This window comes from Lactuca sativa, chromosome 8, assembly GCF_002870075.4.
Source record: "Lactuca sativa cultivar Salinas chromosome 8, Lsat_Salinas_v11, whole genome shotgun sequence".
In the NCBI taxonomy this organism is placed as follows: Eukaryota; Viridiplantae; Streptophyta; class Magnoliopsida; order Asterales; family Asteraceae; genus Lactuca; species Lactuca sativa.
Window position 1 is genome coordinate 101,193,829 of NC_056630.2, and position 18,972 is coordinate 101,212,800.

The following is an 18,972-nucleotide window of genomic DNA, read 5'->3' on the forward strand; positions in this document are numbered from 1 at the left end:
TATGTGTGTTTCATGTCGATTTCTGATGGTGGTGGCCAGTGGTGGTGGATTGTGTGTGTTTATGTGGATTTCTAATGGTGGTGGCCAGTGGTGGTGCTTTGTATGTGCTTGTGCTAATTTCCCAGTGGTGGTGGTGGTGGTTTATATGTGTTTGTGTTTGATTTCTTGATGGTGGTGAACAGTACACGTGGCAGTGGTTGTGGTGGAAGATAGTGGTGATGGTTGTAGCAGAGCAGGTGCTAGTAGACGGTGTTGTTAGTGGCAGAGGTTAGTAATGGAAAAGTGTGGTGGCAGGTAGGGATAGTAAAGGTGTTGGGTGGTGGTGCTGGTGGAAGAGTGTGATGGTGGCAAAATTACACATTTCATGTAAATATAATGACATTATGGCTTGTTAACCAGCTAAGAGGGTGTGAAACCTACTAAAAAGTTAAAATGAACAAAATTAGACAAATGTGGAACATTAATGAACATAAAAACAGACTTAGGACATAACCACATATTTCATAAAAATATGAGGACTTTTATGGCAATAACCCTAAATAATTATATAGTATAGAAGTGAATTGAAACAACAAAACTTCTACTTTATAATAAATTATTGTTAAAATATTATCAATTTAAAATATATAATCTTGAGCAAGACAAATGATTGATCAAATTACCTCAATATAATTTATTTCCAGGCACTCTACGCTCATGTTTCTTATTTTATATATATATATATATATATATATATATATATATATATATATATATATATATATATATATATATATATATATATATATATTAAAGTTTTCTTCCCTTATCTGCATTCTCTTTTGGCTTATATGGCCCTTCTATTTTTCGTGTCCTCTATTTCATTCATTCATTTTAAATTGTTGTTTATCCCCCCTGTACTTATGTTTATTTGTCATTCCTTTATTTTATATGTTAAGCCTTTTGTCAACGTAGACTGTTGACTTGCTTTTAAATTTTCTACGTGTCTTTCTTTCCTGTCGTTTGTTGTCCACGTGTTCTTCTTCTCTCTTTCTTTTGGGTTCGATGTCCCCCGCTCTTCGCCGCCTATCTCTCGATTACATTAGTATGGTTTCACATTTTACTTTATCCTCCCCAAATCCAGTCTCCTCCCTTCTTCTACCAGCTACCTCCACCGCTTCAGGCGATGTACCGACAACCAACCATCGGAGTCCGCCGTTTACCCTCTGCTCCACTACTGTCTCCACCAGAAAAAAGAATGACACCCCTGATATACCATCGCTTCCTCGCTTTTTTTATCTCACTAATTTCCACATTAAATTTGTCGACTCTGCTAACAGAAGCCACACGTTCTTCTCAACCTAGCGGCTTCTGATTGGAAATCAAGAAGGAATTTAGGTTGCCCCGTCTCCGATGAAGAAGCCATCGTCACTGTTCGTCGCGAGAATCAACGGAGATTCGGTCGATGGGTTTGCAAATTCTAGAGTTTATCATGGTTTTGTTGATTGATTAGATTTTGATGACCCCACGACCCAATTTATGATCAACGATGAGGTTGATAAATGGAAAAATGAACGTACGAACCACAAGGGTTCTCGATTCCTCTATGATGACCACCGGCGAGCGCCGCCTCGATTTTTGATAGCCTAATATCAGGTAATACAGATTCAAACAACTGTATATCCATTCCTCCTCGCTTCCTTTGGATTACATCTACATGAATAACCTGATATCAGGTGATTATCGGGTTTTTTCTTTTGACGATTTTTCTTGATGTTGTTTATATTTACTAAAGTTGATATGTGCTTAAAAATTATTTATGAAATTCGTTGGTTGATACGAAATCAGGTACGCAAACGACAGAGGATTTTTTGTTGTTGGACATCATATCTTACCCAGGTAAAATAGTCACTTGCTTCTTTCTCTCATGTTTCTGTCCATGTTGATTTCCTTCTTTTTTCCATTTCTAATATTTTAAGGAACATGGGACGACAGAAAAGGGGAGGCAACCGAGTCTACAAGAATAACTAATTCCATCATTTGAAGCTGACTACGTCTTCTGAATCGCCTATTACCTTTTCAATTTTATCATGTACGTTGTGTCATCCTTTTTGATTTGGTCCTTATAGATTATGAATTCCTTTTCGATTTAATCATTTATCGTCTAAACCCTTTGTGCCCGATCTGAAGTCATGGCACCAGATAAAATCGAAAGGAAATTTGATGAAAAACCACACAACATCAGCAACACTCGATTTCAGGTACAACATCTACATAGCAGTATGATTTTGTTCTGTCTGCACTCATACACACACAAACACGATTAAATGAAGCCTCACTTCTACTTCTTTAAATGTTTTTTTTAGAGTTTCGGCTAGAATCTAGATAAAAAAAACACCCTCCAACTGTTTGACAAAATGTCACAATGAAATATTTGTTCAATAAAGATAGAGTAAAATGCTTTATTTATTTTATTTATTCTAAATCAGGTTTTGGTCAAAAGTGGTTGTAGTTAAAAAGATAAATGGTTTAACATTTTATCAACTTCAGATTTTTATATCATGGGTATTAAGCAAGGATTCGTTTAAATCATGGGAGCGTCTTTTAGAAAATCCCTCTAACATTGTGTGTGTGTGTGTATGCTTGTATGTTTAACTGTTTATGTGTATGTGTTTGCAACTACAGGTCTGTAACATAACTTGATCCGGACGTAGTAGTGGTGGCGAAATCAAAAGCTGTAGCAGGGGATATCAGATGTAGACACCTGCATCGGTACCGATTTTTCTTTATTTACTTAAATTGATCCTCATTCGTGATGTTATAGTCTTATTCATTGTGCATCATCTTCTTTTCCATCAATACAAATTGATGACTTGTTTTTATGAACCAGACTGAACAAAGACGGAGGCTACATCATCTTCTTTTCCACAGGTACACATTTTTGTTTGTTTACTTATATATGATTTATCCATCATCTATAATCCTCATAATAATTTTTAAACCATCTTAGGTTACTAGAACTTAGGTAACCACATTAGAAATCAATAATTTCACCTGTTATGGTTCTTTACGATTTTGCCCTTCCTCTTGTGTACAAACCTAGGGTTCTGTTTTGTCGGATACCGGGTGGTGGGTTGGTAAGTTTTTATCATGGGTTTGGTATGATAAATATATTTTTTTATATTAATAATTGATTCATAGTCTGCATCCTCTTATTCTCTTCAGTAAAATAATTACTTTCCTTTGATCTCTCAGATTCCAAAATATAAGTTGGATTATACAAAAATGATCTAACATACGACAACAACATTCCAACTCCATCTATTTTGAGATTTTCATTGACCCACACACTTTGGGTACAGTTCTCAACTTTCCCCTCTCAGTAGACACACTTATCTGTGATGAATCTGTGGAATTTGTGTGACTGATGACTCTTTTGAAGCCCAAATTTGTGTGGAGGATGCAGAAAGTATGATGATGTGGGGTAAAAAAACAGCATTTTAGTGGACAAAGACATCATTTCCCTGCTTAGTCTATTAAGACATTATGTATTTATGGAACTCCCCTCGATCTCTTGTGAATGAAAAAAGGTAATTGCCCTCATACTAATTGTTAATAATAACCCTAGATAAGTGTGTCTACTGAGAGGGGAAAGTTGAGAACTGTACCTAAAGTGTATGGGTCAACGAAATAGTAATGTACCTTGCATTTTTAGTATGATTTTTTTTACCAAAAACCAAATAACATTGCCATTTAGTACATTTTCCATATTTAAATGGTAAATGCAGTAAATAGCAATGTACTTTGCATTTACACATTTTTTTCCTGTGTTTTGTAATTTCTTTTGATTTTTTTTCCAAAAAACTAACTACATTGCCATTAGGTGTATTTTCCATTTTTAAGAGTAAAATGTCCCAAATAGCAATGTACTTTGCTTTAACCAAAATACACTGCTACTAGGTTCATTTTCCATTTTTTGGTTATTAATGCATTAAATATCATTATACTTTCAATTTACAACTTTTTTTCTTTTTAAATTTTCTTTTATTCTTTCTCCAAAAAAAACACTAACTAGCAGTTTACTTTTGGTTTTTGTTTTCAACAATTTTTTTTATTTTTTTGACCAAAAACGAAAACACTTTGTTATTTGTTGCATTCCATCAGTTGTATATTTGTTGGTCAATCATGACGCCTATTTTTTTTACAGCTCTAGATGAAGGGAAAGGATGATAATATTATTCAGATGTTGGATTCGTTGGTCAATCATGATGCCTACTTTTGCATACATTTTTGTAATGAAAAATTATCAACCACTTCTACAACATCCACCACTATTGTACGCAACTATGTAATGAAAAACTATGTAACCACCATCTAATGAATGAATTTGATCCATATCTTATTATACAATCTATACGTGAAACACTAAAATAATCAAAAAACAAACAACATACCCTTTAACTGTAAACCTTAAACATACGTGTACCATCTAACCCCCGCGTAGCGGGGGGCTTGTATCTAGTTATTATTATTATTATTATTATTATTATTATTATTATTGGGTATTTTCTTTAATGTTTTTTTTACTTTTCAATGTTTTTTATTCTAAGTGTGTTTATACTAATTGTAGTGAATAAGGTAATAAATTTGTAGAATTGTGATGGTGGAATATAAACAAAACGAAAATTTACAACTTCAAACTAACCATTTTTTAATTTGAAAAGTTCATTAGCTTAAAAGGTAAATGGCAAAAAAGTCACTAACTATTTATTTTTTGTGATTTTGACACCAAATTTTTTTTCTATTCCAATTAAGTCCCTGTGATTTTTAGTTGTTTCAATTCGGAACAGTTGACTGGTTTGTTTCAGGTCATCCGGATGCCACAATTAATGTGACATGGGGTGCTGACGTGACACGCTAGTTTGATACTATTTGGTTATGTGATACTAACTTGACATGATTGCGTAATTTACCCTATAATAAAAGATGTAAACCTTAAATATTACCTAATACAACAAAAATTCAAATGTTGATGTATGTATAGACTTCTACCCGGTATGACTAAAATTAAATGTAGATGTATTAGTCTTCTATTATGATTCTTGACACTTCTACTCATGCTCTTCTCCATGCTCACATATAAGGTTTAAACGAAAATTTGATTTGATTTTTTTGGTCGAAGATTTTGAATTTCTTTTCATCAGATAAGGTTAAAATGATGAAAAAAAATAATCATTTAAATCGAGTGTGTCTTGATAAGTTAAAAATAACTAACCCAACGATCTTATGTTATATTATGATTTGATATATAAAAACCAACTTAGTGATTTCATAGAGACCGGTGCTCTTTATGTTATTTCATGATTTCATATGATTGTTATCGGTTGAATTTCTTAAGAAACAATTAAGTGGATCTATAAAGTTACTCTAAAAACGATACATAATTTTTTATATACACAACTTACTAATTATATTACGTTATCTTTATCATTGGATTCATAATAAACACTTCATAATTTTTTATGATATTCATTCTTTCCCCTACTCTTTTTTTTACCCGACTATTTTTGCATCAATTTCTATTGCATCAATCTTATAAGTTAGGGTGTCTATTTATTTTGCTTTATGTATGTGGTCCAAGTTTTGGTTCCACTTCAAATGGTTTAATTGCAAGAAATAGCTATGTAATTTGCCAAGAGTTTCTGGTTGTGTAAACCTACTTTCAAATTCTATGTAACAATTAATGAGACTCAATGAAAATCAATTTATGATTTTTAATCGAGCGTGTCACATGAACTATAGTTTCTTTTTGTTTGTCTTTGCATATGTTTATTTCATTTATGTTGCAAATTTGAGAAGATTGAAAACTTAGTGTCAAAATTAGAAAAGATTAAAAAACTTAGTGTCAAAATCATAAAATTGAAAACATAGTGACTTAAAAATGCCCAGTTGGTAGAATTGCAACAAATTAAAAATTTGGTGATTTAATTGAAAAAGAAAAAACTCGGTGTCAAAATCGTAAAAAAAATAATAAAATAAAAAATAAAATAAAGTGAAAAGTTAATATGTCATTTACTCTAACTTAAATGAATAAATACATAAGTAAATCTGAATGCATAATTGGAATTACAATGTGATAAAAAAAACGTCTTAATACATAAATTATTAGCTCTCTATAATTAAATTTTGGACACATAAAAATTTATTCGAATGTTTTGATTGATTTCTATGCTTACAAATGTATAAAAAAGTTAATCCTCATATATTAGGTTTTTAATTAACCAAATTGCAAATTTGATCCATGTGGTTCGTAAAAAATTGGGACTTTGGTTCAAAAAGTTTTGAAGTTGCATCAGTAGTCCAAAATAAGAATTTTATTGCAATTTTAGTCCTTGGTAATTGTGAAAGTACTATTTTTCCCTTATCAATTTTTTTTTCTATTTCTTCTACTTACTTAATTATTTTTAGAATTAAAAAAAAAACAAAAATAAATTAAACCTTCCACCTAACAACCCAGCCAACCTTCATCTTCTAATATACACACTTCTCTTTCTTCCATATCCCATCGAACACCACTAGACCATCAGAAATCACCACCATTCTCATTGGAAACCTACACCAAATCACCGTCACCTTCTGGGTTCGTCTTCTCCATCGGAAATCACCACCATTGTTGACAGAAACCATCACTAACTTCACTATTCTCGTTGTTATTTAGTCACCACATGTAACATCCAAAAAATTTCATGAAAAATTTAAACTTATTAAACCAAACCACAAATCGTCATTGTTTACAATATGGTTTTCAAAATATGTTTAATATCAGAGGTTTCCCAAAATCATAAATCAAAACACAAGGAGGTGTAAGATCACGCCTTCGTCTTCCCGCGATCAACTGAGGTACCTCAAACATAACACAAACTGTAAGCCCAAAGCTTAGTGAGTTCCCCCAAAGTACCAACACAAAACATAATTATAACAATAACAATATAAAACATACATACAGAGCCTTCAGCCTGACTAGAACACTCCACCGGCCTATAATCTATCTGGTACACTCACATAACCTACAACATGACTGGTACGCCACACCCGGCCTTCTGCCTATCTAGACCGTTCTTGTAACATCTCATTTTTCAAGTAGCTTCAAATTCCTCCCCCAGATTAATTTTTGTCATCTTTGGCCCTTGGTTGGAAGGAAGTGGCAAGAAAGGACCATGCATGCAAAGGTGGCAGCTGGGTGTATATGCCCAGCGTAAGCTGGGGTATGCCCAACGTAGGAGGTTAAATGGTCGCAGGTGTTGGAAGACGTACGACCATCGCACGCTTAGCGGCACAAAACCCTAATTTTAGGGTCAAGCACTATATAAAGAACATGAGGACTGGAACCCTAGCCCCTTATCAGCCTCCCCAACCTCAGAAAAACCCTAGAACGTCTCATCCCTTCATTCTTGTGTGATTTTAACCTTGAGAAGCCCATTTTGGTGGTTTTTAAGCTTGGAAGAGGAAAGAAGAAATTGGCAAGGAAGAACTTGGGAAGTTGGAGCTCATAGATCTAGAATAGCATCATCATTTGAGGCTCTTTGTAGGTATAAAGTTCATAACTTTCCTCAAGAATGCTTAGATCTAGTGTGGTTTGATTTTGAAGTCATTTTGGTCCTAAGTATAGAACTTTTTGGTTCAAATCCGATTTCTGGACTTAAAGTTGCCACTCTTAGTTCAAAATGAGTCCCTAAGGCAGAAAGTTGCCATCTTGAATGTCTTATGGGATTCATTCATGAGTTAAGATCATTTCTATAAGAATGGAATGCTATTTTGGAGTTTGGGCTTATTAGGGTCATGCAAAGTCACCAAGTCAGTGACTTTATGTATTAAAACGTTGAAAAGGGCTTGGATCTGTGATGGTAGCTTCTGGTTTGGGGCATTAAGCACTTAATGGGACAGTGACTTAACAGGGGAGTACGCTGAGCGTAAATGCAGGTAGGCCCAGCGTACTCACCATTTAGCTAGTACGCCCAACGTACGTAGGAGTATGCCTAGCGTACTCACATATATGGGCCTTGGGAGTTTTGGGCCCCGGATTGGGCCATGTAGGGGATTTTGGTCCTTTAGGCCTTGGAGGGCCATCAGAAGTCAATTAATGTGGGCCAAGAAGATGTTTGGGCTCAAGTTAAGGCCCATTAGAGGGATTGGGCCAAATTTAGCAAATTAGGCCATTAGTGGGCTTGGAAAACCTACCTAGTGTGGGGTTTTGGTTTTGTTATTGGGCCTTGGCCCAAGTTAGAGAAAAGAAAAAATGGACAATATGGACCCCTTATTCAAGATTGATAGCCCATATGTTGACTCAGTATTCGTTATGTTGGATAGTTTAGGATTTTCGGTGAGACAGCACTTCGGGATTCGATACTCCATTTCAGACCGGCATTGCGAGGTGATTTATCCTCACTATATCAACAGGGTCTAAGGCACCTAGGTCGACCATTTATCGGATTTGTATCCGGGTATTTGCTTGATATATTTATTTTGATTTGCTAGATTTGCATCCTGGTAGTTAGGGTGATATTACGTTAGTGACCTAGTTTACGTCGGTATCCTGGTATATAGGATTATGCTATGTTATTGACCTGGGTTAGATCGGTATCCATTCCTGGTATATAGGATGATGTTATGTTAGTGACCGGTTATGTTAGTATCCTGGTTATAGGATGGTTGTTGTGTTGGTGATCTGTTAGATCAGTATGATTATCTGTTATATACATGCTAGTGTATGATATTATGTGCAAATGATTGTTTGATTAGTATGGGGGTTGGGTTGAGGCGGGTCCTGCTTCGTGCTGTAGGCCAACATACCTAGGGCGTACCGGATAGACTGCGGGCCTAGGAGGGCACATGGTCAGGCCGAAATCCCAACGAGCGGTCTGGATAGGCTGAAGGCCCGAGAGGGCGGTCCAGACATCCGAGGCTCAAAAAGTGGGCCAGATAGACTAAAGGCCCAGTGCGAGTGGTCCAGTCATACTGTAGACTTAGAGAGTGGACCAGGTGGACTGAATGCCCAGTGCGGGTGGACCAGTCACACTGTAGACTCGAGATGCATGGTTGTTATGTGTTTGTTATATGATATGTTTATGGTTATATGAGGTTAGTATTTGGGGGTAACTCACTAAGCCTTCACGCTTACAGTTGTTGATTTTGTTTCAGGTACTTCTTATGATCGCGGGAAGGCGAAGGCGTGACCGTACATTTCCTCATATTTTGACTTGGATTTCTGGGATAATCTGATATAAACTATTTTGGGAACCTTTTTGTAATAACTTTTATTATTTGAAATGTTTTTAAAATTTTAAATTTGGCATGAATTTTATGGATGTTACATTTCTCCAGGCATCTGGCCTAACTGGTACGCCCCACTGGCCTTCAGTCTATCTGGGACGCCCTGGGTCTGTTGGCCTTCAGCATAATGTAGGACCGCCTCAACCCAACCATACATACACCGTGTCAACACACACATAACAGACAAGCATACAAATAACCAGCCAATAACAAACAGACAGATCTTATAGATCACTAAGCATAACATTATCCTATTTACCAGTGTATAGATCTAACAGATCACTACAGTGCACAATCATACGATAAACCAAAATAACAATCCAAAGGGTTGGTCTTGGTGCCTTCGACCCGTAAGTACGGTGAAGAAAACTCACCTCGCAGATTGAACAAAACTGATGAGGTCCGACTCCGACTCTCATCTCTCTAACCGATACCTATTTCCACCAAGTGCTCAATTCCATCAAAATCTCAAAATACCCTCAAGGTCCAACTTGGTCAAATTCAAAGATCAAGGTCAAAAGTCCACGTTGACCCAACACGCCGTGTTCCCCTTGGCCATGCCATGTTCTGCCAGCATCCAAACATTCAGGAAAACCTCAGCCAACACGTCGTATTGACTTGCAAACACGCCTTGGACGCCTGAGTTCCAACATCTTAATACATCCAACTGCCTCTTCAACTCCAAGATCTCCAAAGCTCAGATCTATACCAACATGTTAATAAGAAGGATAAAGTTTCCAACTTTATCTATTGGGACTACTAAAAAGGTCCAAAACCCAAACCCTAAAACTTGATAATGCAAGAGCTTAACCAAAACTCACTTAATCCTTAAAGTCTGAAAGTCCATCCTTTCCAAAAGTGATTGTAACACCTGAACCATCCTAAAGGTTGGTGCTTTTTAGACATACATGTCCAATGCATGTCTTGAACCCATATTAGGTCAAAATGAGGATTTATGACCTAATCTCTATGCATGGCATAAAAACTTGATTATAGACCAGATCCAAGACACAACTAGGTCACCTTGACCTGGAGATTCATAAAGTTGCAAACTTTATGAGATCTAACCGCTTCAACATTCAAGAACAATAAGAAAAAGGGACAAAACCCAAGATCTAACAACTTTGAATGATAAAAATCGAGTCTTAGATACTTACAAAGGTCCAAAAGAGTGCCAAACTGAAGAATGGGGGCTTGCTTGCTAGATCTTTGCTTCCTCCCTCCACCTTCTTCCTTCTTTAGCTTCAAGAACACCAAACTAGCTAAAAAGTAAGAGGGAAAGATGATTAAGGTTTCTTTCAGGGCTTGAGGGGATAATGGGCGCTAAGGGTGAACAAACCCTAGCCTCCTCATTCCTCTAAATAGGGAGCAAAAACCCAAAAGATTAAGGTTTCATTCCAGGCATCAACACGTCGTGTTCCAAGAGGCAACACACTGTGTTTCCCATAATGAAACCCGTGATTCTTCTTATCTGGACACACAATGTTGGTGCCTCCAACACGCCATGGCCAATCCTGAAAAGGTGATTTATACCCAAAGTTGCTCCTCAAATTTCTGGGTGTTACAACTCTCCCCCACTTAAATTAGATTTCATCCTCGAAATCATTCCTTACTATTTCCTTTACCGAACTAAACGATCCAGATTGGACTCCCTGAATCCCAAACGTGAATGGGGAAGTCACCCCCTCTGATGGCCGCTCACCCTTACTGATGTTGAATCCAAAATAGAAGATATCACGAGTCCTAACGAAGAATGAATCTCAACTTTTCCCTAAGCCAACAAGTATCCAACCGCTATACCTGAAATTGAAAACCCTGAACAATTTCGGACTCCAAGATAGACAGAACCAATCAAAGTTGCTCCCTCAAAGACTCAACTTCAGAACCCAAACCGAACAAACTATCAGGCCTAAATGAATTTACAGATACCCAAAAACATATACCCATGACCACCTACCAGATCCCTGATAAAATTCGACCCTAACATACAGTGACCTTCCATTAATTGAACCCATTCTAAGCAGAACTCACATACTGACGACAGACGAATCCTTGCTCTTGCTGACGTTAACTGATAAAGGACAACCATCACTACTCAGCTCCAAAACCAGGAATCCAATACCTTATCTGAAAAGAATCCAACACATGAATTGCGAATTTTCCATTAATCCCAATTCCATAAGATGCACCAAAGGCCTTTAATTAATCCGTGACTCCCTGACACGCCATTCCAACCACTACTCCTATGAGCAAAGATGAGAATTCGATGAATTCCATATTTACCTCCAATCCTTAACAATTCAGGTGTACCCTCATCAAGCAAAACACTCGATACATTAACAAAGAACTTTTGATTGGAGGCTTCATGATCGGTTCCCAACCTTGATAATACCCCCCCCCCCCATAACAGCTTGCGAGCAAACGGAGTTATAATGCAAACATTCCAAGAGATTTTCTGATATACGGCCGATACTCCCGACAACCTTTAATTGTTCCCTTTATCTAAACCAGCTGATTGTGTGTGTCTCGACTTCAATCAATGCACCAATACCGAAAGTACAATAGTCAGATGAAATCAACAATCATGATTGTTGGACCTGCAGCCTATGTCTGGAATGCTCCCGTTATTACGTCGATCTTGTCGACGTTACTTATTTCATCTGGCACTCGCAACCCACAATACGGGCCAAAAGACTCTCAACCTCCTTCCACTTTCTTGTAGGTACCTAAACAACGTCCCTCTCAACACTAACCGCACAACAAGGCCAAGACTATACCATGCCCAATCCCTTTCACAAAACTAGCTGCTACCAATGTAGAGCCCGACAAAATCATGGTTGCCCACAACCCAAGAACAGGATAATGGTTGCACCCTTGATCCAATTCAAAAGCTATCACCCAAAAGAACCATGTTAATAATTCGATCCAAACCCCAATGCTATCTTGTCCGGCCCACATACACATAATGAATTACCACAATGCACATCCTTAGGGAACTCATAACCTCATCCAAAAGGGCAGAAATACCAAAGTTCTATCGAACGATGAACCTCAATCATTAACAGAAGATATCCTCATGATCGATTGAAACAAGATTCCATACTTGATTGAGACTGAACAGGTTCCACCAATACGCAACCAACTCGAGAAGACTTCTGAAGTGATCCTGAGTGCCACCCAACCCAAGCCTGCTATGAACCAAAATTCCACACCGCCATTGAGGGTAAGCATACCCAGAGACCATAGGAACATAAAACATACTAAATTTTATGATAAGTTGACACATCCATAGAACTTCAACTGCCACACTTAAAACCTTCATAGAACCTTTCATGAATGACAAAAGATGTGACCATTAATCATAAAATGGTTGTTGATTTAAATACTAGAGATAGAGTTGGGGAAGCTGCAATGGTCCTCGATTTAATGGTGGCAGTGGAGAAAATCATAGAATAATGATTTAAGGTTGTGTATTTATAGGCATCCGACAGGGTTTACCTGGGCATACTAAAGCTTGCGTTTCCGTAAGATGAACTTGACGAATTAGGGTTAGGGTTTGTGACGGGGGCATGGACGAAAGTTGGGAGAGAAGGATCTGATAGTGATGAGGAAGATGGTCATGATGTATGACCATGTGATTCATCAAGGGTTCTTCAAAGATGATGAAACCCAACAAAAACAACTCAATAGTTCATGAATTTATGTTATAGTTTCAACTTTTCTTTCCTTAAATTCACATGAATATTTTTTTTTGAATCTTGGTAATAGTAGAACGTTGACCATGGTTGTCTAATACAAGGAGAGGATATTTTTCACATAGTAGAACTTACACACACTATCACTCAAACACACACACACATATAGTGAGTGAAAGAGAGAGAGAGAGAGAGAGAGAGAGGACCATTTTTATTTTGAGTTAATTAAAAGCATTAAAATAATTATATAAAATGAAAAAATGTGAGGGGTATAATTGTCTTTTCAAGTTAATAGGGGACCAAAACCACTAAAAATATTCAAAATTAGACCACTCGTACACAAAAAATCATAGTTTTTTAACAAACAAAGACCATTTTTGCAATTTTTTCTTCTAAATATAAATAAATAAACTGTAAAAAGAAGATTGAATAATAAAAATTATAAATAACAACACTTGATGTGGTGTAAGTTAAATCCTCACAAAAAATAATAAAAACAATATTTTTTCTATAACGATGAATAAACAAATGCTAAGCACTCTAAAGATTGATATCTAAACATACACATGCTTGTATTACTATCTATACACGAATAAAAAGGATCATGAGTATGGGGAACTATATCATTCAAATAACCATTTCTAGTGAAAGATACTTTTAGTTGGTGGAAAATACTTTTTCCTTTCTAAAAAGTATGTCTATTTTTTCATGTTTTTTTTTCTTCTAATATTAATTTAATACAACTATAACCTTAAAAATATAGAACACCAAGAATCCATTAGGAACTATGTAATTTTGGAGTAAATTACAGACATAGTGCTTGTGGTTTGTTTAAATTCATAGGTTTAGTCCAATCTTTGAGAATTTGATAGGACTAATCCCCATGGTTTAAAGAAATTGCACCAATGTCCCAACGGTTATGAGAAATTACACCATTGATCCCTCCATCCGTATTAAAAGACTACTTTACCCTTTCTAATTTCTTTTTTCTTTTTCTTACTTCTTTTTATATTGAATAAATATAAAAGGATAAATTATGTCAATCGTCCATCGTGTATGTGTCAAAACGTACGTTTAGTCCCTATTCTTAAACATTAACTTGGATCGTCCCTCGTGTGCTTAAAACTTGCATTCTTCGTCCCTGATATGCGTTTTTGTTGCAAATGTAGTCCATGCCAGATCTAAAATGATCATAATGCCATCTGTATATTTCTTTTCTAATTAATTTAATGTTATTATTATTATTATTATTATTATTATTATTATTATTATTATTATTTTAAATTAGAAAAAAGAATTATGGCCCTACATACCCCGTCTTTTTAAAACTTTTATTATAGTATTTATTTCTCTCTCTCTCTCTCTAGATACCATCAACGGAAATATTCACCACCACTATTGTATATATGTCATATATCTGAACTACCACTGAAATCTCCATCTCCGGTGTGCTGTCGTCAACTACCACCATCTCACATCTTCGTCTAAAACCCTAAAACACACTTGAATCTTCGTCTCCACCACCATCAAAAGCTTCATTTTTCACAAACGCTTCACCTTCTTTGGAATTGTTACGTTGTTTTGATTTCCACCTTGCTGGAGAAAGTGACCTCTTCCTCATATCTATACCATCGTTGTCTCTGTCACCATCGCCTTCATCTTCGTGATTGTTTCTTTCCCTGAAAACCTTCTTCGTCTCAGATCTATACCATATCATATCTACACATTCCACGTCACTAACTATTCGCTTGAAAACCTTCATCTTCGTCACCATCTGTTCGTTGGAGCTTGCAGATCTCGAAGTGATTGTTCGATGGACTCGCAAATCGGGAGACTAAGGTGGTAGTTCGTCAAAGCTCATAGATTTGGAGGATGATGTGCATAATTTTTGTCACAAAGGTGAGTTGCTTCGAACCTTCATTGTCTCAGGGTTGGAGCATCACCAACTTCACCATCTCTAGGTCCGATATGAGGGTTGTTAACACCACCGCCTAGGGTTTCGAACACCACCTAGGGATTCAGTATTGGTTTGGTTTGGTTAAGTGGCGGTAGATGGTTCTTTCTAGTGGTAGTCGATTGGCGGTTGTTCACTAGGTGTAAGCGATGATAGGTGGATGGTGGTTGTTGAGGCCAACAAAATTAATAACCCTAAATCTTTTACACTTACATAGTGTATAGTAGTAAAGGGGCCGAATCCACGGAGATTGTTTCAATTTTATAACTCTATGAAAATCTCTTTGTAAAAGTACTTGTAAAATGACAATAAAAGTAAAAATGGGGGGTTTTGTTCTTTTGAAATACTTAAAATAAACTAGAATTAAACTAAGATTTAAATAGAAAATTTCAACAAAAACAAGGGTTTGATGTAAAATCAATAAGAGAAAGATTGTTGACTTAAGTTTCCTCACTTTAACATTTGATGAACATATCATTAAAATCCAATGGTGCAATACTTGTTTTAAATCTTTAATTTGGCTATAGTAACCCAAGAAGCTTGAGATTACCTATACTTTTCTTAGTTTTTAAAATGGTTAAAAAAGCTCATAACAATTTCCTTAGTCAAAGTCACAGTTTCCATTAAGCATGTAATTAGTGAAAGTCAACTAGCATTAAGAACCAAAAGTCACCAAATCCAAGAGGAGTCAAATGCTTTCACGTCAATGTTGGAGAAAGTGTTTTTATGATTATGTGAAGTAAAACCAACACAAAAATCATTTTTTGGTTGCTAATTTGAAGATCCTTTACTTAATCAAGAAATTAGCCAGCTAATCATCACAAGCACATTTAAACTCATGAATAAAAACATACTAGTAGTAATAAGATGTTATAACACAAGACATTCTCATAAAGATTCAAGAACAATTTCATGGAGTCTTTGTTAATACCGCTATCGTGCACGATTTAACAAATAAAATTAATAAATAAACTGTTTTATTGCACTAAAAGATAGTATAGGTAAGCAGGGTTAGATCCTCAGGGACACGTCCTAATGTTTACACCTCTTTGCGTAAAGTGTGATCTAATTCTTGATGAATGCAATAAACATAAAAGGGGGGGGGGGGTTGTTTCTGAAAATTAAACTAATAGAAATCAAAAATGACAAAAGAATAACCAAATTTAAAGTGGTGAAAATTCAAATAGAAGAAAGCAATTCCAGTTTCGCGGTGACTCCCGTAATCATATAATTAACCTTTAACACAATATTCGACTATGCACTTGTTTAAACTGGTACTAAGGTTCATTAACAAGCTCTAATGACCTTTATTACAAAATTCATTTAATAAAAATAAGCTCTTTGAATTAAATCTAACTTTTTACTAAATTAACCAAACAAGCTCTTGACTAATAAAGAAAAGTTGCATTAGACACAGTGTAATTCCCAGTAAAGTTCAATACCTCTCATAAGCTCGGAGGTGTAAAAACTTGTTTGATCATTTCATATTAGAGTTAACCCTAAACTCAGAATTAATCTAATACTTGTCACTTTTTACTAATTAATCTAGACAATTACGGGTCTAAACAATTAGATGACTAGAGTGATTCACAAACAATTTAAGTGGCCAACAGAAACTGAAATCAAAATTAAACATTCAATTTAACACATAACTGATCAAACTAAACAGTAATCATAGTCAAACATAGTGCCTAATGACTAATCATACGAAAAGGTTGTGTCTTGCGAAACTGAAATCTGAGTTTTTAGCCTGACATGGCTAAAAACGGATTACAAACAATGAAAATAGAACCTAAACGATAAATCTTACTAACCTATGAATTGGAATCGAATCGTCTCCTTCATATCTGCGTTCTTCACTTGAAAACCTCTTAAAATAGCCTCTGAATCGCCATGAATCGCCAAATTAGGGTTAGTGGAAGGGTATCAGGCAATATTTATACATCTAGCTGTCAAAACGACATACATGCGATCGCAAAGGCACAACCTGCGATCGCAGGTATCACCCAAAAAAGTGTAACGGGATTATTTAATGAAGTATGTTGCTATTTTGAGGCAATTTGACCAACCTGCGATCGCAAAGGCACAACCTGCAATCGCAGGTTCTCTTTTTTTCCCATCTGATGAATTTTATGACTCGTTGGAACCTCGATTGCAACCTGCGACCCAACCTGCAATCGCAAGGGCTATACCTGCGATCGCAAAGTCATAACTTGCGATCGCAAATGAGACTTTTTGGCTCTTTTTGTTCGTCGTTCCCCTTCCAAGTAGTTCTCGATCATTTCCTGGCACCCTTCCTTGGTCTAGACTCCAATTAAGCTCGTAAGCATCCCCAAACGCATCCTGAACTTGCACAATCATCCATGTGCTCCAAATGGCCTTGAAAAATCATAACAAACGTGAGCAGTACGGGCATTTCAAAATAATCATAAAACACGAAATACATAAGAATAATCGGGAATTAGTTAACTTTTTATAATGAAATACGTAGGAAATTGTGCTAAAAGATGCATATAAAATGCATCTAACAAACCTCCCCAAGCTTAGACCTTACTTGCCCTCAAGTAAGGAAATGATAACTTTAGAAACAGAATTAGGGCTAAGGCAATAACTACACAACCTAGACACACGCTAGCTAAAACTAAAAAACGAAAACCTAAATAAAAAGAACTACCAAAGCTAAACATAAAACATGCATGCAAAAATGAACAATGAACTAAGAAAAATATGCAAATGAGAAACAAATAACTAAATGAAACATTCCTTTTTTTCTTTTCTTTTTACAATCAGACTTTACATCGATAATGGGCTCCAATCACTAACACCAAAGCAACCATCCTGCTATCTTTCATGTATCACAGACTCCCAAAGTAAGGAAGACCACAAAACGGTGTGACACAATAATCCAACTCTAGTTTTATTTAAACTTTGTACCTTAATTAGCTTTATGGGCGAAAATAACACAGTCTGGATCTTATGTCCTTAAGACTAGATGGCCAAGAATCAGAATCGACACATCCTTAAGAACCTGCATGACCAAATCAGCTTTCGCCAAAGCAACAAGGGCCAATCCCCGTAGGAGCCCGAGCTCTATGCTTTCACTTTTTTCGAGAGCCACAAGTATCATATCACACAGTTCTTTATTCGCCATATGTAACTTTGGAACGGCTTCTAATTTGATTAAACTTGATTTATACTTTGTTTTGAGCTTGATTTCTTCAATCTCTTTTTTTTTCTTTTTTTGGAACTTCTTGAAGTTTCTTCAATTGAGTGCTTGAAATTCTTTGATTTGGGTACTAGATATAACGTTGTACCCTTTCTTCATTTTGACTGTGTGGATCTGATACTTAAGCTCTTTGTTACCACGAGCGTAACGCGTGTCAACAAATATGGGTTCAGAGTTGCCGATAAAGATTCTTTTAAAACATTAATAAGCAAATCATCCTAGAGTTGTTATTACCGCCTAAAAACATTTCAGTACGCTATTTTTTTATTATCTAAGGTTAGGGTCTCGAATCACGGTGTCTTGGGTCCCCTGGTTATGACAGTTGATTCTACACTTCCAATAACAATCAAGTCGCTTTGGATTTTTTTTTCATTTTCAATTCTAAATATCCCACTTCATGGAGCTATCGTATGCAAAAAGTGTCATCATCTCGTAAAAAAAATTTTAATGCAAAGGCAAAATGCAACAAAATGAAAATATTTTAGAAAAACTAGAAAGAAATAAAATGACAAATAAAAGAAAACATAAATGAAAAATCTTTTTGGATTTTTTTTTAAAACAAAATAAAAACTTTTTACAAAAAGATAGGAAGTCCCCTCCCCGAGCTTAAAATTAAGCATTGTCCTCAATGCTTAGGGAGGAGTGGAAGACGACTACTCGGACGGGGGAGCATAGCGACGGAAGAACTCGTCGCGGAAATCGTCGCGCAGACCTAAGAGCTTGTCACAATAGTCGGTGACCTGAGTGCTATATTGCTGATAGTCGAGGCGAAGACCAGTCATCGTCTG